Genomic DNA, 22,120 nt, shown 5'->3' with positions numbered 1-22,120 from the left:
AAGGAGAATCTACACCAGATTAGATCTCATCAGGGGGAGGGGAGGATGAAAAGGCATCAGGAACATCAATGCCGGACACAAGACTCAGTTATGTGAGAGATGAAGTTGATTTCAGCGGATGAAGTTTTGGTGTAGGAACCACAGGAATAGCCCTGCATGGGTAACAGCCATGGTCGATTGGAGTTCTGGTCCAGTGATGTACAAAGTTTGGGTATGTGAGGTGGGTACAAGTGGACGATATGGAAGCAACAAACTTTCAAATGGTGTAGGAATCTGCCTTTCTGACATTTCTGGAACCTGTTGGTTCTCCCTCTCCATTAAACATTAAAGATACTTTAGAATCGGAGATGGACATGGCAGATCTCGCTGCCTTGACACCTTTGTCACCCAAAGAGAATTTCTTCTGTGACACACTGGGCACAAGAGGTGAGCTATTTTGCACATGCCCCACCCCTATCAGAGGCAGACTTGGAGGAACCTGACCCGATGCTAAAATTCCCCAGGAGGAGCAACATCAAGAAAAAACCAGCCTATGTCCTTGGACTCCGAATGGAATAGAGATGTAGTGGCTGTAACATGGTCAGCCAGGTGGACCCCACAGAATAAGAGTTCTTTGATTAGACAAAATTAAGAGCCTCGATCAGGGAGCCCTGGCTGACAGATATAAGCAGGAATATCAGAAGTTCTGTTCACTCAGAGCTGGCTGATCAGTGACAAGGACTCTGATGTAAAAGGTGATGGGATACTGGCCTCTGGGAGTTATTTCATATAGGAAGCAACTATTGGTCAAACCAACATCCTACTCATTGTTGAAGTCATTCTTCATACTTATACTGGCTTACATTGTTAGCCCATCAAATAGTTGGCACCACAATATTATCTTCAAATCAGGGCAGCAACCATACCAAGATAGAAGGGAATACTGGGAATTTGGGCTTCTAAGGCAGAAGAGTAAGAACAATGGAGCAGACTGACAGCTGCAGAGGTATTGTTGCAAACGAACAATCAAATCTGTAGCGTTAGGAGTTTGAAAGTGCAGATTTAGTATTCTTAAAACATTTATGTAAATACACTCCCAATCTCAATACTCTGTTTAATGTACTGATACTTGAAACATGATGATCCACAGGCATTTTTTAAAAATGCAGAATTAAACAAGATTCACAGAATTCTATCTTCATATGGGTCATAATTGTTTGAGCATGTGTTTGAGTACTGAGTCAAAATTAATGATAAACCACAATTATACAGGGATACAGTTATCAAAATTCTGGTTGAAGTAAACACAGCAGTCTTATGACAACAAGTTTTTTCATGCATGTTAATAGGCAAAACATTGCTGTATTTAATGAAACAACAACTAACGAGAAATACACTGCCTCCTGAAAAATTAGAACACTTTTACTTTTAATACAATAATTCAACATTACTCTTCCTCAGTATCCCATCCTTCAATTCAAGGGGCAATGTGGCCCCTTTGGTTCTGTGATTGGTGTGCTCACACAGTTTAACGTGATTTTTTTTCCTGTTGAGGCTAGAACATTCCTCACATTGCTAATGCAACCCAACAGAAAATGTTTCAGTGGGAATATTTCATTTCAATATTTCATTCTGGGAAAGTAGGAGTCGAGCCCACTCTACCTGGATACAATAGTGAGACAGATTATGTGAAAAGGGCCATTTTGGTCATTATGAAGACATTTCCTCAGCTATACCAGAAGAAATTGATACCACGAAAGAACACCCATGTTAACCCTCACCACTCTCAGAACCTCACTCCCCATGCCCCATCCATGCCAACTCATGCCACATTATCACCCCAAATACCTTCCATGGTCCTTCATATCCGCCATATCAAGCTATGCTGCCCGCCCAACCCATGGTCTCTCATACCCTCCACGACAATCCATGATCATCTGTTCATTCCCATGGTCCCTTATCTTATACAACCTTGTGACCAAAACATGCCACTTCTCAGCCTGCAACCTTTGCCATGACAGAATGCATGCAAGTTTAGCCAGGTTCCACCATGAATAGCTTGCAGGAATCAGATGAGAGGAGATTGCATATTGGTGGCTTTACTATTTTAAAAATCATTCAATATATTTAAGTGCCTTCAAGTAACCTTACAAAAACAACTTCTTACATTCACAATCCCATATGCAACACTTTCGAAGTACTTCAAACAGCAAAAGCAGTGAATTTACAGGCCTCCCACTGTGATAATGATAGATTGTAGCATCAGTCATGCAGTTCTAATCCTATAATTAGATGTCCTCAGGCCTACACAAGTAACCGTCTATTGAAGCTGCATTTAGACATAGTAGGAAGTCTTTTTTTTTAATAATAGCTTGTGGATTTAAATATTTTAAATTATTTGCCTGTTCCCATGAGGTTATCCTCATTTTACATGTTTTCATAATTACTCTCAACAACTCCAAAGGGCACTTGGGCTCTCCCTTATCAATCTAAAAGGGTACCATACTCCTCCAAATTACTCCAACTGCTGGAGATCATTGGTTCAAACATTTTCCAAACTCTCTATTGAAATTAAATTTTTTACAATTTTTACAATTTTAAAAATATTACAATTTCAAAAAAACTATGCACTAGCTATTTATTTCTGGAAGTCAAATTCGGTTCCCTTAACTCAAAGTAATACTCGACTTATATGATGAACACAATATAGACACTGCAACAATGTGATCTGTGAAACATTTCCTTATAAATTAGATCAGCAGTCAGCACTAGTGACTGAACAAAAGCCACCACATACGTGAAAGTCAGATTTAATGACACTTAAGAAAGGACTTACAGTTCACAAATGATAAGATCAATTGTGAAGATGAAAACAAATAATAATGGAATCAATTTGGGATAGTATTATTGGATAGATATTTGGTGTAGAGGGAACACCTTTGAAGAACTTGGGTCTGGAGGTCAGCTAGCCCCATGAGACTTGCTCCTGAATAACTTTAAAATGAGATGCTCAGAACATTACAATTCCATCACTTGGTTTATTTCTTGAATACACTAGGAACACAATGCTGAATACTTTTTGGAACAACATTTAACAACAATTTAAGAGTGAAATTTCAACTAACATATACTCAAATAATCTGTTTCTAAACTTAGATCTGTATCGTGCATTCACAGTGCTCAGCACTTGTTCCTTCAAAACATACATTCATACTTGTGGCTATGTGCCCTATCTACATTTCCACAGCTGTATTGTGTATTAATGCCCTCACCAGTTCTCAACATGTATACCTTCATGTTGCGCCCACATTCTTGCTATCACAGCTACATTTAAATTAACATGAAATACAGGCTAAGTCTCAAAATTATTTTTTGTTCAATCAGAACAATTTCTTGTTGGCAACTTTATTACAGGAATGTAACTTTGTTTTTATTTATTTGAAATATGAATATACTTAAAAAGTAAGGGTATAAAACTAAAAAAAGTGAAGATTTGTCTTCCATCTATCTTGAACAAATGCCAAAATAATTCCATCGAGCTGAAAGTCATGATGAATGCATAACCCTCAAATTCATTACTGTGCAACCTGTCATCTTCTGAAGAAAGCATTGCTCATGATATTATTTACATTAGCTTGAACACTAACTTTATTATAGCCATTAAGTTGGAATTGATCAGAATTTAGTTAAGGCTTTCTTTACCATGGCTTATAAAGTATCCATCATCATTCAACCTCCAGGCGCCTGCTAATGATCTTGTGTAATACTGTAGTGAAGTCTTTAGACAGTCTCTAGTGAATAGTTCCTCAGATCATATTCTTTGTTCCAAGCCCAAAGCAAAGCATAAATCATTTGGCACCTTATACTAACAAAGTATTCTTCAAATTGACTGGGTTTCCAATAAGCTACACCTTATTATTCTATAAAAATTATCTTTCCCATAACTTCTCATTGTGCACAGCAAAGGAATGCATTAAGCATTGAAACATTGTATAACATTTAAATATCTACAAGTTGAATTATTCAGAAAAATTTAAGGAATAACCGAAGTGAACTCCTATAAAGTATTGGTAAACTATCCATTCTGCTGTTATGAACTATGGAAAAAGGGTATGTTTGTTTCTGGAACATAAGTAGCTTACAAAACCAGACAAATATTCCAGATGTAAATATTCTAAAACTGAGTCAGAAGTCTGCAATAAAACAGAATATGCTGAAGCACTCAGCAAGTGAAGTAGTATCATTAGACACAGAATGAACTACAAATGTATGTTCTGTCTTTGTTGTAAATTAACTCTGATCAATACAGGGATAAGCTAATTAGCACAAGGATAGGTTTAGCTGCAAAGCTACTAATGGTCATTATTCCATTTTTAAAACCATAAGGAAGTATTGAAATATTTCAAAGTTTTACTTTTAAAATAATGCCAATTAAACTGGCCAAACGTCAGTTGATTGTGACATTTTAAGGCGGCTCATTTTTCTGCTTTCTTACATTTCCTGAAGGGATTTTCTACTGCTGAACTTTAGCTACTCTTCAGAATAAGGACTACTTTTATCAAATAGTAGCAATGGAAGTTAGTAACTGTTCAGTCTATCAATATGATTGGGTCCGGAGATGCAAAAGACTCAACAACCCCATGTGCTCTCTAGTTATTACATTATGCCACTTTCCCTAGCAAAATGGCTCTTATAAAAAGCTTCAAGCATTAAAGCTATGACAATAAGGAAGAAAGCTACACAGGAGTTTGGTTCTAGGCCTCAGTTTAAGATGGAAAACATGGATATGAATGTGGAAACTAGTTCAAGCAGTTTGAGGTCCACCTATTAAAGAGGGAGAGAGAAATACTACCTAGTGAAGTCACAGGAGCTTTCTGCATACTCCTGAAAGGATTAGGTGCCCATTCAGATGGCACTCAATTCGTCTCTGCCTGCAAGGAAAAGAAAGTGCATAATACAAGGGAGCACTCCAAGACTGGCAATGATATACCTCACACCATTGTATTGACCCTTGTTGAAGAGAAGACAGCTGGACTAGCAAGTAAGGAAACTGGACATTTCCGTGCAAGTGGAAGGGCTAGAGTGTTAAGGCATTGTAGTTAGATCAGAGTGGTGCTTTTGCCCGAAAAGTTGATTTTCCTGCTTCTCGGGTGCTGCCTGACCTGCTGTGCTTTTCCAACACCACACTGATCTAAACTCTGGTTTCCAGCATCTGCAGTCCTCACTTTTGCCTAGACATTATAGTTAGGCCTGGTCTAGTCCAGTGTTGAGGAAGCTATGATATAGTTATAAATATCATATTTTTTGGGAGGATTTCTGTTCAAAAAATTGAGGACTGTGCTTCATTTGTAAAGACTAATAGAGATATTTTTTGACAAAGAAAAGGGGCTATTAAAAGGATGCTGTGTCCTTTTTTTAACTCATACGTCTTAAGCTAATTGCTTGGACAGATTTACTGGAAATCACATGCCTGGATTTATAGCTTTGGTTTTGATATTGTTTGAATTTCAGCTTGCTGAGAGAGGGAGAAGCTACCCAACTCATTCTCTGTAGAAATCCAATTACAGAAGGGAATCTCTCAGCTTGACTGCCTGGCTCTCAGAGTCACTGGTGATTTGAAAATTCTTAGTCATTTCTGAAACTGTTCCTCAAACATTTCCAGCTCGGAATGCTCAGCATTTCCCTCAGTGTTCCATTGTAGAAAGTGACCCCTCAGCTGTAAACAAGCTGTGAATCCTTGAATAATTTTAGTTTGCGACTTTATTTTTAACATGAGCAAGCTTTAAGATCTGATCATCAGCAGTAATGGCTGGTAAGACATTTGTATATTTAAAACCTTGTGTTAATCATTTTTGTATCTTTTCCCAAGTGATTTATAAATAAAACTAGTTTAATACTTGTTAACTTAAGAAACCTGGCAGGCTTATTTCTGACTCCAAGCTCTATACATAAACTAATTTATTTTATTGGCAATTTCATCTCCTTTTTAAATTCAGACTCTGCTTTAACTGAATTCCAGGTGGAACAAGGGTGTCAGTTCACACCTTCTAACTTAGTCATAACACATGGGAGAACTTCTTATACAGAATCAATGCTCTTGGAACAACACTCCTGGCATTAAATTGTACTGTTCCTTTTCATTAATATTCAGCATACACCTGGAGGTTTTGTTAACCCCTCTCTCACCAAACACACTTCAACTCAATCCTCACAGTTACAAGAGGTCTCTTAAAAGTGCAGGTAGGTCTCCATATAGAAATCACGTTTTAAAAAAATTGAGGCACTAATTTAACAAGCTGTCCACAACACAAAGGTGGCTGTGATACAGTAACAAACATGGGACGGTAGCATGCTACTTAAATGTCATAACTGTTTTGGGAATTAGTCAATTTAATACTCAGTATCTTGACAGAATTTATTGCTGTGTCCAACATGTAACACTAGAGTAATCCTTAATTACTGTTTAAAGAAAACCCATTTGCAGGAAAGGTTGGAGATGGCAATTGTTCAGCATTTATGTAGCAAAATTATTATTCGCCCCCTCTCAGTCCAAGCCCGAGATATCGTCCATGCATTTTAACATAATTCACTCCAGAATTTGATCATTTCACAGTGAACGTTCCCACTTCTGACCGAATTGGGGCGGGAGAGGGTCAGGGCGTGTGAGATGGAGTGGGGATGGTGTCATTGATGAAGCAGAACTGGTTAGGTCTGGTTAGGGGAGCAGAACTCCCCCAAGGAACTCATTCAAATGATGTCCTATGGCTTAGACAATTGGCCTCCAACAACCACAGCCATCTTGCTTTTAACTAGATATGACTTCAACCAGTGAAGACTTTTTTCCCACCAATTCGCATTGACACCAGTTTGCTAGAGATTCTTGATGCCACACTTGATCAAATTCTGCCTCCATGTCACTTTCATCTCACTTCTGAATGTTAGATCCTTAATCTGTGTTTGGACCAATGATATAATGTGATCAGAAGTGGAGGAGCCTAAGGGGAACCCAAATGAAAGATCAGTGAGCAGTGAATTACTGACTAAGTACCATTTGATAGCACTGTTAATGTCACCTTCCAATAATCTGAAGATGTTTGAAAGTAGACTGATGGGGCAGTGACCAGACAGGTTGGATTCGTTCCACTTTTCAAATTTAAGTCATACCTGGGCAATTTTCCACATGACTGGGCAGATGCCAGTGTTGTAGCTGTAATGGTACAGCTTTGCTGGGGTTTGGCAGCTTCTGGGGCACAAATTACCCAAATAATGCCAGGGCTTGAAGCCAATGCCTTCACTTGCTTTTAGAAGGAACATAGACTGAATCTAAAAGTTGAAGTTCTAGATTGAAGGCAAAGTAATTTTGACTGTATAAGGCAAGAACTTTCAAAAGCTGATTGGGGGCAGATGTTCACAGGTAAAAGGTTCACAGATTCACCTTTTGCCGAAATATCTGGGAGGACCCACATAATACCATTGGAGCTAAATTTATGAGACACCTTTTCGGGCAAAGTGTTCAGGAGATTTTAACTCTGTCTGACCAAGTTCTCCCAGGCAGGCATGGTTTTAAAAAAAACTTTTACCTCAATAAAAAGGTCAATACAGCTGTATACTGAAACTAACTCAAGTGATCTCTCGAACCCTAGCAGCTTCATACAATATCTCAAGCTTTTTTCTATGGAATACTCATAATAAGAAAGTTCACTAATTTCCCACTGCACAAAATCCATATTTTTATTTTATAGAGTCACAGGAATATACAGCACAGAAACTGACCCTTCGGACCAACTCATCCATGCTGACCAGATGGCCTAAATTAATCGAGTTCCATTTGCCAGCACTTGGCCCATATCCCTCTAAACCCTTCCTATTCATATACCCCATCGAGATGCCTTTTAAATGTTGTAACTATACCAGCCTCCACCACTTCTTCTGGCAGCTCATTCCATACACGCACCACCCTCTGAAAAAGTTGCCCCTTCCGTCCCTTTTAAATCTTTCCCTTCTGACCTTAAACTATGCCGTCTAGTTTTGGACTCTCCTCCCACAGAGAAAAGACCTCGGCTGTTCACCCTATCCACACCCCTCACTATTTTATAATCCTTTACAAGGTCACCTCTCAACCTCCAACACTATAGGGAAAATAGCCCCACCTATTCAGCCTCTCCCTATAGCTCATATCCTCCAACCCTGGCAATATCCTTGTAAATCTTTTCTGATACTTTTCAAGTTTCACAACATCGTTCCTATAGCAGGGAGATCAGAATTTAATACAGTATTCCAAAAGTGGTCTAACCAATTTCCTGTACAGCCATAACATAATCTTATCTATATATCAAGGTTAGCAAGGGACAGTTAGACATGTTGGAACCACAAAGAAACCTGTTTAATGCCACCCAGCAGAGAACACTCACACTACTAGTGTATGATTTGGAGATGTCAGTATTGGACTGGGGTGTACAAAGTTAAAAATCACAACACCAGGTTATAGTCCAACAGGTTTAATTGGAAGCACACTAGCTTTTGGAACGACGCTCCTTCATCACAATCACCTGATGAAGGAGCGTCGTTCCGAAAGCTAGTGTGCTTCCAATTAAACCTGTTGGACTATAACCTGGTGCTGTGTGATTTTTAACTACTAGTGTAGACAATGTGTTCATTACTGCCATTTCACTGTCAGTGATGGGAGATCCTTTTTGCCTAGTGTTGTGCTTCACACTCATGAGAAAGTTCAACCTCGACCAGAAATCAACCTTAGCAATAGCTCAGAGACCACTTCAGACTCTCATAATTCAAAAAGCGGTGTTGATTTGCATATTATAATTAAACCAAAACAAATCAAGCAATAAAACAGAAAAACGTGCAAACATTTGTAGCTCATAATATGGAAATAGCTTTGAAACAATTGCCTACTTGCAGCCTCATTCTGTGGAGTTCAAATTTCATTTTGGTACTTCTATGTTTTACAATGTCAGATTTTGAAGAATATAGAGGTTCCAAATGATATCCTATCACCAATCCTATTCAGACACAGCAGCTGCTCAGTTACAATGAGCCGATGCAGCTTCTTGCATGTTATTGAGTGTGACAACTTCCTGCTGATTTCTTCTTGCTGTTGTTACTGATTGGAGATGAAAAAAAATTAGAAAAGATAATTAATTAAAACGGAACATACCAGTGTGGGGTAGGATGACTGGACTGTTCCAAAATGACAATTAGCATCCATCACACCTTCGAATCCAAACACTAATCATGGCCGTCATTCAAAACTTCCTCTCACAAATAAATAAATTTCACCAGTTCACTGTACAGTACTGTAAACAGGAGTAAAACATATCCATCAAATACAAATTTTTAGATAACAAAAACAATTCTTACATCACTAATGTTTTGAAGTGGAAGATTAACTGTGGCTGTTTAAATCATTTCCATCATTACTGAAAGTCAAATTTCTAAAATATTACATAAAATCCTGTCTGAGCACAGATTACTAAAATCCAAGTGCTAAGCTATGTTGTCTCTCTGTATACCAGAGATCCTACAACAGGCAACCAAATACTGGAATAGTGCCAAAAACTGAAACAGAAACCTGCTGTTCACTTCCATTAGTAATCAAAGAATGGTACAGATGGATATTGGTTGTATTTCCAATGTAGTTGCAACAACAAAAAAAAACATGCTATGGGGCACTGCAGCAAAACCACAGAGTGGCAAGGTCAGCAGTGAGAATTCTTTTAAAGAACTTAAACAAGCACTACATATCCTCATTATAAAACCAGTCATATGCTGCAAGTCAAAAGCTGATAATCTAAAATAAAAACAGGAAATGCTTGAAATGCTCCACTGGTCAGGCACCAACTGTGGAGAGAGCAATAGGGTGAGCATTTCAGAGAGAAACCTTTAACCAGACTTGAAAAGTATCAGCCTAATGGAAAGTGTGGTTGTATTAACTATCGGCTTTAGAACGGTGGACAATTTTCATTTCTTCCTGTCCATGAACCATCAAGGTTGAACAAAACTAATGGAAAGGACTGACTGAAAGGTAAGAAAGGGTTATGTATCTCTCCCTCATCGTATATCTGCTCAATCACTGTTTCAAAGTCCATTCCCATTTTAATTCTTATTCATTCTGCCAGTAAATGATACTGCTTCCTATTTCCAAATGCTGTGGTGCAGTACCACAATTTCCTCACTGATCTGGGTAATTTATTCAATTTACATAGGTGACTCATCACTATCTTCTACTAACTGCATCTGGAATCAAGTTGGGATGCAGCGTTGACAATGTTCTCACGAAATATTATTGGCAGAATTCCAACATTATTTGAATAGCAAGACACCCTTCACATGAAGCTTTGAGACCAATCTTCTTTAAAAAATTTGCAAATTCTTGCTGCTCAGCTCAAATGAAGCAAAATATGATTTTTGAAAATTGTGTTTTCAAATCCTTCATCAATTTTTAGTTCCTAACAAAATTGAAACCATACGGCTTGGAGCAGTTGGACTTGAATAAATTACATTGATAGTTGGGTATGTGCAATTCTTAATCGATCTTAAATTGATCGGACTTCTATTATTGGCTCTTTTGCAAATAACATTACAAGATTATTTTATGTAAAACTCATTGGCACAGACTAAACAAATGAGTAGAAAGAAACTTCGATTGCATGAAATGCAAAGGGAAAACTCCAAAGAGCTGATCAATGAATTATATTAATAAACAATAAAGAATTTCAGCCAGTATGTTTCGACTTGTATCCTTGATTTTTGTTGACAAATAACAACTTCCAAAAGCAAATCTTCTGTTGAGAGGGAAACTATAATCAGTTCAGATGTAATTTTCATTTTCAATTCTATCTACAAAATTTATTGCAAAATAGGTTCCTAAAAACATATTTCCCCAAAAGTCATTATTGATCTGTTTTTGTTTAAGAGAAGTTCGCTTTGGGGAATTTTGCAGGGAAGTACTATTGCTGCATGCTGTGGGTTTTGTACTGTGCATTGGAGTGAAAATGCTTCAATCTCTATTTAAATTTCATTTATCCAAACACTTTGAACAGACAGAGATAAATAACTGTGAATAGGGAATGGTCCACGAAGATTTTAAAACAAATCAAAATCTGTTGAGCTACATGCTAAACTGACTAATATAGAGATGTGTGACCATATCAAAAATTTTGAACATGCTTTCTTTATGGACTTTGAATGAGTATAACTCAAAGTTTTAGAGCACACTTACTGACTACGTGATTAGTGTTATTGATAGGATCAGCTGTTGTTATCTTAATAAAGCTTGAGCTAATGTGCAGAGTCCAAACGTATTTGAATTACCAACCAAATTTAGGCACAGACCAAAATATGGCTAAAATAACGTCGCTAAGGAATTTATTTACAGTTTACCCTTAGGAGCACAGACTGATTTGCTTGATAAATGCATTTACGAGGTTTGCATTTTAATTATACTGAAATGTTTCCTAATATCACAAATGACCTAAATTATTACAAAGCAAGAAAGCAAACATTAACTGAACATCACACGTATCCACCACAAAGCTCATTCCATTAGGCCCAAAAGAGTTGTCTACAAAAGCCCAGCAAAATTTAAATGTACTATGATAACTAGACAGAAACAGAGTTGAAAAATATTATCTACTAATTAACATCTAATTAGAATGTTCCCCATAGATAGTAATTTCAGGGTTAAAAGCTCAGACCCCAATATTTTTGAAAAGAAAAGATTTATTTAAAATAACATCGGAGAATTTTTTGATTGTCGTTTGATATTTGCAAAGTTTAACTTGTAGCATGTCATGAATAGTCAGACCAATGTTTATAAAATTGCAAGTCTGGAAATGGAAGGTTTGGTTTATTACTGAGTCCAATGGCAGTTTCATTTGCAAAAAGTGGTGTTGGAATTTCAACAGGACAGCCATCAGCTTGAACACTACTTTTTGCCTCACGTAGGTTTAACTGCAAAGACAAGTATAAACATGATTTTCTAATCATCCATAACATCAGGATTGAAGGTAAGAGATCAGTCTTGATATTTTGTGCAGAAACCTGGGCAACATTAATAAGGGAGAGACAGGGCAGAACCTAATGTCTCCAACTGTGGAAAATGAGGTGCCAAGTTGGAATTTAAATTAGCCAGGCAGGTGACAACACTGCCACATTCTTGTCTTCATCCCAATCCCCATAGACAGCCACTCTGTCCAAAAAAAGAATGCAAGATCATAAATGGACTTTAGCTATCCACTCAAGAGCCAAATCGAAACACTCCTTTACAGATGATGATAAACAGTGCCTTGCCATATAGGAGTGAGCATAATAAACAAGTTGGGGCTTAGATGGAGAACAGTGGCAAGCTGTCGTACTCTTAATAAATACTGAGGAATGCATTGAGCACTGCCTAAAAAGGATGACATCATACAAACTTAGATGGTGTAATCGCTCTGGGTCTCAGAGGAGATAGTCTGATCATCCAGGTTACCCTTATGGGCGTAGTAACAATTGCCACCATACCAATCTAAATTATACTTGATAGTTATCATGCAATAAACTATATAATTTTTTTTAAGGCAAAGAGCCTTTTCTAATTAGATTAGATTAGATTCCCTACAGTGTGGAAACAGGCCCTTCGGCCCAACAAGTCCATACTGACCCTCCGAAGAGTAACCCACTCGGACCCATTTCCCTCTGACTAATGCACCTAACTAAGACAGTAAATCAGAAGCTAAACAAGCAAATATACTGGTGTTCAGTTTAGACGATAGCTATATTTCATAGATTGACAAGGCATTAAAGAAGCAATGAATACTTTTGATAAAGTTCTACAATTGATTAAACTGAGAAAAAAAAACAGTTCTTGAAAGAGCAAGATTTAAAAGAAGCAGAAACCAGATTCAAAAAATGTCACTGGAGTTTTGAAGTCAGAATTCTTAAGATTCAGTATTTTGTAGGCATTGCAGTCCTGGCGAATAAGGAAACCTCACAGGCAGAGGCAGTGCCCAGCTATTAAAAAAAGAATGCTTTGGCTATAAAACAAGTAGGATAGATACAGAGTAGTTAAAATTCAAATAGCTACTCAGACAAAAGTAGTTAACGAGGTAGTTCAGGTCAAAAATCAAAGAAACGCTAAAGGTAATCTAAGCCAAACATTTTGGCAGACAGAGATTTATATATCAAATGAGTAATCTTATTTTCTGCATTAAACTTTGATTTGGCATCTCATCTGTATCTGCTGGGAATTGAAGTATAGTTTCACACACAAGAGCTCCTTTATTCATAGCACCTTGCTTTCCAATAGTCATTGCTCAGGCCTACTTACTATACAAAATGATGATCACTAACTTTTCTTGCCGAAATATTTATAGTAACTAATTACTGTACCTGTTTTTACATGTCTAGATAGCTTCTAACCTCCTTATTAAACTTTTAGACATTCTTTAGTGATTTTTATGTTCTATCAATCTTCTGACCAGTCATGTATCTTTGAACAATAATATTCTTTATGTACAATACTATCTGGAACATTTTAATTAACAAATAATGGGTTCCCCCCCCCCCCCAAAACTTTGTCACATTGAAATGTACCTATGCCATATATTCATAAATATTCCTTTAAATGTCTTCAACTGCACTGTTATTGGCCTAATTCTTAAGTTAGGTCTGTTTTTATGCCCTCAGAATTGCCTATATTAAATTTTGAAACACTACTCTTCGATATTTCAATGGGGAAGCCAAGAGTGGAGTCCAGAAAAATGTTAACTTTTATTTGAAATCGCTAAATTACCGTTCTACCAGAATTGCTGATGGGCAGAAAACTGAAGACTCCGCTTTCAAATCAGTACAGAAGTTGACCTTGTAATCAAGTCCAGGGGACACTAAAAATGTAAGCAGGTACGGTCTTAGCAGGAGCAGGAGCAGGAGCAGGAGCAGCAAGCTGCTCATGCTAGTGACCACTGCCATGTACAGAGATGAACACACTTTTGTCAGGGGCATAGGTATGGACATAGAGTCTCAATGGGAAAAGAATGGCCATTCAATTTGTGGGCCAGAGGTGATATATTGTTTGCACAGCTAAAGACGCCGTATGAAGAAACTGCAGGAATCTCATCCCTTTGCAGATCAGTCACCAATACTTTACTCAGACAACTTGATGAGGAATGCCACAATGATGACTCTGACTTTGCAAACTGAATAACAAAATCACAGTCATTAACCTACCAATCCTTCAAGTTCATCAAGAATGCATTCTTGTGGAGTAGAGAAACTATCAGGCAATCTGCATTTGTTAATCCAGAGACAAGAGGGTAGTGGTAAATGTAGTAATGCACATGAATGCATTAATAATGGAATAAGAACCTGGGGGAGATGCTGACTAAGCTTAGGTTTTTAAAGGGTTAACATTGGTAAGTGCAATGAATATCACTCAATATGACATCGTTGTCAGAGATTTGGCTGGAACAGTGCTGAACCTCTAAAAGGAGATATACTTACCATTCAGGTCTCTTAATGCCCTCGTGTAAGTGGTACATAATTGCTGTCATGCAGTGAACCTGTTTTAGCTAAAAGCCTCAGTTTTCCTCTCCCACAAAAATGAGCATGGTGGTAGCAAACCCACCAGACTTATTTCACTAAGGTGACTGTGGTGAGGATCCATAATATAACTTGAGAGATCCAGCAGCCAACTGCACTTCCTGCAGACTCCATCCTCATGATACAGTTTCTGCCATCATTCATCCGTGGCATGGTTCAGTTATGTTCTTGGATCTCAGATAGATATGTGTCAAACTGGTAGTAGTCATTGACTCTATAATGGTGTTGGTGTTATATGGAGCATAGAGACTTCAATTGGCAAGTCTTAAAGAGCAGGACGTCTGCCCCAAGGTTCTTGATCCTATCACTGTGCAGTAACTTGGCAGGCCTTGCCACATATCAGTAAATTGGGATTATTGCCAGCTCTCCAGCTTGGGGTAGAGGCTTTGTCACCTCAATTATGAAGCCATACTGGTAAGTTAACAGCACTTGTCTTATTTAATGCTTTTATGTACAGAAAAATTTGTTTTGCTTAAAAAAAATGCAGCATAGTTCTGTAAGTTAAAATACGGTATTTGAACTTCTTTTCAAATGTCAATGGTCCTGAAGTGGATCATTACCGGCTACATTTTCCAAACTGTCATAATTGTATATCAAGTGCTTGAGGGGTCTTCAGCTCACAAAATAAAAGCAAGTCGATTTTTTTATTACTGATTTATTTTTATTTTCTTCAATATCCAATAATGGCTTAGTTGGTTAAACTCTTGCCTGGAGAAAGTGAGGACTGCAGATGCTGGAGATCAGAGCTGAAAATGTGTTGCTGGAAAAGCACAGCAGGTCAGGCAGCATCCAAAGAGCAGGAGAATCGACGTTTCGGCATGAGCTCTTCTTCAGGGCTCTTGCCTGAGTTACATGCTTCTGGATTCAAGTCTCAAACAGGCTTGAATGGAAAAAACAAATAAAAGCTCACACTCCAGTGCAGTACTGATGAAGCGCAGCAGTGTTGGAGGTGATGTCTTTTGAAGAAATGTTAAAATCAAAGACCCATTTGCCAGCTTCATTGAAGTAAACATGTGGGATAATTTGCATTTAAAACTTGGAGCAGTGGAGTTATCCTGGGAGGCTCACTGAACTTCAAAAGTAATGAGACATTCCTTGTGGTCATTATGGTAAGTTCCTATATGCTTTTATGTATATATGTTGTGTCAGAGAAATCATTGATAATAACCTGTTAATTTAAATATGCAAAGTTGCATTTTGTGTCTACATTTAATATTTTCTTTTATGTTTTCATGCAGCTCTCTTTGCACTATGGTTCTTGTAACTTCACTTAAAAATGCAACAGCTATGATGGGTTACAAACACAATAGTTACAAAATAATTCCTGTAGATACATTTCGTCATCTTCTATTTAAAAGTAAATAGGATTCCCTGGATATTGTGATATTTGTGGGTATATCATCCCTGCCTCAGTTAGATACTGTATTCATACCTTGCCCCAGCACTTGACGGCCAAGGAAGGTCTGTAATAATCAGCATCAAACAAAAATCAATTATCAACACGTGCAGGCTGTAAGACTCAGAGAGATTTCTAGTCAGCCATGTCAATATGGGAACCTCTACCATCACTATCCACAGCTCTAGACTACAATCTGCAAGTAAAAGTATGTTGCCACAGCAACACAGACTGTGACTGAACTGTAATACCACAAAGATTTGTTTTTAGGATCAACATGTATGAGTTTTCGCCCAGTTTTTAAAATGGCATCTGAATCTGATCGTTATTGCAAAAGATAGATTCTGCATTTGGTTATTGCTGGTGCTGATACAAAATCATACTGCACCAAATTCAGCTGATGCTTTGCACAAAATTTAGTCTGCTGCCTTGGTAACCTTTTTCTACATTCAATTATGTTCATTTACAGACACTGTTACAGGAAGATTAGTACAAACCATACAAGACTCATTATAGAAGAGATTCTATGATGCATGAAAGCATCAATGATTTATAAACAGCATACTTTTATAGCACTTACATGATTATGGTACTTGCTGCATTAAAATTCAAGCATTATTTTGTTCATCACTTGGGCAGGAGAACCATGATTTTGTCTCTACGGCAATCAGGAACTAGTGATTCACCCATGCGTTTCTGTGAAAGGCTGTGAATAGTTGAGGACAATCTCCATGAATTCAATGTCAGTAAACATTTATATTGAAAGAATTTGAAAGCAACGAAAAAGATGCACCAGGGGTAGGACTGACGACAAGTGGTGAGCAGTTAAGGTCATGGGAGATACATGTAACTTTTGTTCCATTGATATTCATTCCGGGTCACAGCCTCAGTCATTAAGATTATTATATGCATCATAAACAGCAAGACTGTTTTCATCAATCAGTATTGTAGCAGAAAACAAATTCAAAATAATTGCAAAAAAAAAAAGCACCTCACATCAAGGTGGTTTAAATCATGGAAGATCTTGAAGGAATTAGGCAAGTGTCTGAAAAAAACAAATATTAATGAATTTTCGCCAAAATAAGTGGGTCAGTTTTTTTGGAGGGTTTTTCTTTACAGGACTAGCATGATCTCTCACCAGGATTAACAAACTCACCTCATTAACTACTGACCCCACCTCTATGGTTCTTTTCTCACCTGAGCCCAGCCCCATTAGACCAGTCGCCTTTTGCAGAAACATTCATTGCTCCTTGGAACTCTACTGAAATGCCAGTGCCATCTCTACCAACTTGCCATACACCTGGCCAAACACAGGCATGCTGAAACTGTCTTGCTCATTGGCACACTGTTGTTCTGGGGATGTTGGAGAAGGGGAAATGGTGTCACAATTCAGCAACAGGAACTTGGACTTGGACTTGATGGTGCCCAGGGTGGTCATAAAGAATACTCTTAGTGGAAGGCTGGCAAATGTCGATGCCTCCAGATCCTTGCAACCTGCTCATAGGTTGCCTCACACATCAGTGCGGTTTCTGCAATCTGAGGAACTGCCAGCAGTGCTGCAGAAAGATCAATGACATTCGCCTCTTTACCACATTATTTTCTCTGCTCAGTCACATTCACCCTCTCCTACTGCATTCATTTCCTACCACTCTCCTTATTGCATGCAACATCTCCCTCCCAATCACCCACAACACTATTAGTCATGCCTACTCACTCACCCACCAGTTTTCAATCATCTGAACCAATGCTAACTGCAATGCCAGCCACTTTCACACCACCTCAAGTCTACCTCTCGTCCTTGTGGAAGGAAACAGCTAATAACGGGGCCAGTATTTCCAGGACAAGTGGAGGAGTGCCCAACATGAGGCTCCCCACCCACTCACAAGGAAAGGTATACTGCTCTTGTGGCATGTCACATCCTGCCAGAGTAGGTACATTCGTCAGTTCACTGTAACTCTTGCATTAATCCTGCTGTCACTCATTTATTGCACATTACTACTAACCATAACTGGCTCTGCTACTAGACCACTGCCTTCTTGCCAACACAGTCCTTCTCCTGCTACCCCCCTCAAGGTGCTGCCATCTTGAAACATCTGCCGTTATTGCCTCCAAACAGTGGAGGCGCTTTACCACTACTGCCGACACCAGTCCAGAGCGTCAGGAGGATGTCCCTGCTGCCACCTCCAGTCACCTTGAGGACACGCATCCACTGCCACCTCAGAAACTGGCAGGTGTCGCTTACGGCCTGCTCTACTGGCCACGCCCATTTTGCTGACTAACCCACTACCAAAGGTTCCAAGAAAAATAATAGAGAAAAAAAAAAGAAAGAGCAGAAGTAAAAGAAAAAGGGAAGTAAAGAAAAGATCAGGGAGCAGATAAGCCCTGGGCAAGAGTCCACATGCAGCCCTGCCACTCTGCTGCCATCTTGAAACTTGGATGATCCTTGCAGCTAACAGCAAGCAACCAGGCACCACTCTGACTTCAAATGTTGAGAATTCACGGTGTCTTTGTTTGCTCACAGGTGATACAACGGGATCCAGTATATCAGTGAGGCAAGTGCTGTTAATAAGGTTTTAACAAGCACTAATCCCCTGTCAAAAACAAACTCACTGCTGTCTAGTGAGAAGTTCATCTTGGCGCATTTAGTTTTATTTAGTTAAAAAGATGCAACAAGTTCTCCCAACAGCGACATCAGCCTCGTTGGATTTCTTGTATGCTTCTCACCACAGCCCATATCATTCATGTCCCTATAAGATTCAGTCCAGAGTATGAGCAAATGAGTGGAACTGGCAGAACTAGTTATGTATAAAACATACACCAGCCCTTGGGCCTTCGACCGGTTTCTAACATTCTGTGATTCCATGTTGATCAGCAACTTCTGAGACAAGTCAAAGTTTCACTGCAATCAACTTCTCTATAGTTCACTTACAAAACTACCGACCAAAATTAGTCTTTCAGAATATAGGCAACTCTCCTGCATAAGTTATTTGTGAGTGAAGTCCAAAATGCTCCATTTTGCAATTGCCACAGTAAAACTGTACCAAGCAGCATGGTGGCTCAGTGGTTAGCACTGCTGCCTCACAGCACCAGGGATCCGGGTTCGATTCCAGCCTCGGCTGACTGTGTGGAGTTTGCACAGTCTCCCAGTGTCTGTGTGGGTTTCCTCCCACAATCCAAAGATGTGCAGGTTAGGCAAATTGGCCATTCTGAATTGCTGTTCAGGGATGTGCAGGTTAGGTGCATTAGTCAGGGGAAATGTAAAGCAATAGGGTAGGGGAACGGGTCAAGGTGGGATACTCTTCAGACGGTCCATGTGGACTTGTTGTGCCAAAAGGCCTATTTCCACTGAAAATGGTGCATGTTTGGATTTATTTTGACTGTGACAACCTTAAAATGTATGTCAAAGCAAAACTGTGCAAGTCGCTGGTATATCATCAATTGCAAATTATTATGGATAAGGAACACAAGCACAACTCCTTTTTCCACGTGGCCAAGACATATACATCACCATCATACTAGTACATGGGTAATGGTTGCTGTTCCCCAGGAAAACTATGGGTTAACGTAAAACAATGTCATCGAAAGTGCAAAATGTGGATTTATTTTAAAGTGCTGATCAGGGCCAGCTGTTAGGGTGCTCAAGCATACACAAAATGATGCAGAATCACCTAATTAAGAAATGAACAGTGCACATGATAACCTGAGTCAGAAATGGGGAAGGCCATTGTCACTTTCTGAAGGTTTCAAATCACATCATTTTACCCTTCAAATCTTTTATGCAGAATACAAGCACATTCTTTACTGTCTCCAAAGGATCCAGCTAAACCCTTCCTATTCATCTAGCCATCCAGATGCCTTTTAAGTGTTGTAATTATACCAGCCTCCAGAGGAAGTGGAGGAGGCCGGTACAATTACAACATTTAAAAGGCATTTGGATGGCTAGATGAATAGGAAGGGCAAAATGCTGGCAAACAGAACTAGATTAACTTAGGATATCTGGTCGGCATAGTTGAGTTGGACCGAAGAGTCTGTTTCTGTGCTGTATATCTCTATGAATCTATGACAATCCCAACTCTCAGCATTGCAATTACTGTGCAGGAACACAATCATCAGCCCACCAGAGGCATTTGTGTCATGGCTTTTGCTTACTTAATCCTATTAAATTGTAATTGAAAATGAAAACTTATATAAACTGTGCTCATTTGAACGTTGCTAGAATCAGGCATAGACTGTCCAGCATTGGCTCCCTAGGTGCATAGTAAAGCCACCATTAACTATTGTAAAAGTTTTTCTCGGACCTTTCATTCATCAAGACAGACTTCAATGTAAGTAATAGTTCAAATATTGATAAATAATATTCCATGTTTTGGCACTGACATGCTATATTCATTATAATTACTGATTTCAAGTTGGTCGTTGTGGAATGTAACACACATCTGGCAGACCGGAATTTCGATACCAACTATGTTTTGCTGCAGATTTCATTGAGGGACTCTGTACAAGCTGAGAATCATGAAGTATCCTGCCCAACCCCCATCTCACCAATCGAGGCATTTCTTAATGCACACTAGCAATTCCTCTGCATTCCACAAAGACTAAAATCTTTTTTAAAAGCTGAAAAAACACTTTAAAACATAGCACAGGCAGGGTTGAATTTATACCAAAGCTGCACAAAGTCAAACACATGAGCCAAGAATCCTGAAGAGAGTTTTATATCAGAGCTTCACTGAATTCAGGAATCACATTCACACTTCACTTGAATTTCACTGCCACTTCTTTCTGGAGAGGCACCATAACAACTTCACATGGATGTCAAAATAGTCAGTGAGAAGAGCAGAAATGCACAGCTCAAAAAGTTGGCCATTCAGAGTATTATCGTGCATTTTTCTGAAACTATCATGTATCTAGTCATATTCTCTTGTTCTTTCCACTTACCCTTTTGAAGATTTCTTTCAAGTATTTATCCAGCCTCTTTTGATGAAGTTATTATGGATTCTGATTCAAGGGCAAAGTACAAAATTGACCCTTTTCCTTCATCCTTTTACTGGTCTTGTATCAGCCATGGATCTTAATACTTAGCTGCTGCAAAGCCAGTGCAGAAGGAAACTATGTAGATGTTATTCTGAAAACTATTTTGTCGGCTTCAATCCAAAACCACTGTTAGTATCATCTATTTTGAAGGTAGCAGACAACTCTCTACTACTTAGAAAGTTGTTTTAGGAATTTACTATGTACAGAGTGGAACCCATAAACTATAAATGTAGACAAGCAGAATTCTCCTTGAAGTACTTTAATATTAAATGCCTTGCAGAACACCATGACGAACAGAGTTAGTAATTCTGTCCAGTCAGGATTCTACCTTCTAGAAGAATCTGTTCAAAAGCCTGACTTATAAAAGGCTTTACACAATTGAACTGTGGTTGCCCTATATCTAATAAAGATAAAAACAGTCCTATTTCAGTATGTAAAAGTATAATTAAAATACTATACATTTTTCAACAGACATTTTTCATCCCACTAGTAACAAATGAAATTCTCCAAAAATCTTTCCTTTCTTTATGAATCATGCATGGGACAATTTCTGGAAGGAGGAGAATAGCCAGTAAAATGGAAATGTTTCATATTTTGCATCAGGAAATTCCTGGGAGATACGCCAGGAACAGCAAGACCATCAGTTGGTGCTACAATCCATAGTGTTCAATTCATGCTTCATCCAGACTTCGCTTCCAACAAAATACTTTGTTGGGAGCAATTTTAAATAGAATTTGTCAGACTAGAGGGTCTTTTAAGTGTGTTACTAATCCAGCTTGGTTTTTCTATCTTTTATAAATTGGGACTTTTCCAAATCTATGAAACCCTAAAAGCAGACTGGAAGGTCAGGTTTATTGTTAACAGCATTCATTAATGGATTGTGAAATGAAACAGTTTTAAGACTTGGAAAAAAAAGCATCATTAATTCTCTCACACTTACACCACCACACACGCTGCTTTCCACCTGACAATTTGTAATTATTAAATGTGCATGAGTAAGCTTTTGTCAAGCCTGTACAATATTTTAATTCAATTTTGAATTCATTCATATACTTGGCATTATTTGTTCTTGTACAAATGGCATATTCAAATGAAACACCAGGTGGCACCATGACTGTG

At 38.4% G+C, this 22,120-nt stretch overlaps 1 protein-coding gene across 10 annotated transcripts in view; it reads right to left on the bottom strand.

Moving 5' to 3' along the window:
* Positions 1-22,120, bottom strand: part of LOC122560108 (extracellular sulfatase Sulf-2-like) — a 305,717-nt gene that overhangs the window by 156,731 nt on the left and 126,866 nt on the right. Inside the window, exon 3 of one of the 10 annotated variants that reach the window (XM_087994900.1) lies at positions 9,152-9,290. The exons of 8 other annotated variants lie outside the window; for them this stretch is intronic. The gene's annotated coding sequence lies outside the window, so the exon portion shown is untranslated. Of the gene's footprint in view, positions 1-9,151; positions 9,291-22,120 lie in introns of those variants that run through there. One more of the 10 variants, XM_087994901.1, reaches the window with a different exon arrangement.

This window comes from Chiloscyllium plagiosum, unplaced genomic scaffold, assembly GCF_037043375.1.
Source record: "Chiloscyllium plagiosum isolate Xiang-an unplaced genomic scaffold, Cpla_swu_hap1 HiC_scaffold_15, whole genome shotgun sequence".
Taxonomy (NCBI): domain Eukaryota; kingdom Metazoa; phylum Chordata; class Chondrichthyes; order Orectolobiformes; family Hemiscylliidae; genus Chiloscyllium; species Chiloscyllium plagiosum.
Note: the sequence above shows the minus strand (reverse complement) of the source record. Positions and strands in the feature narration are given on the sequence as shown.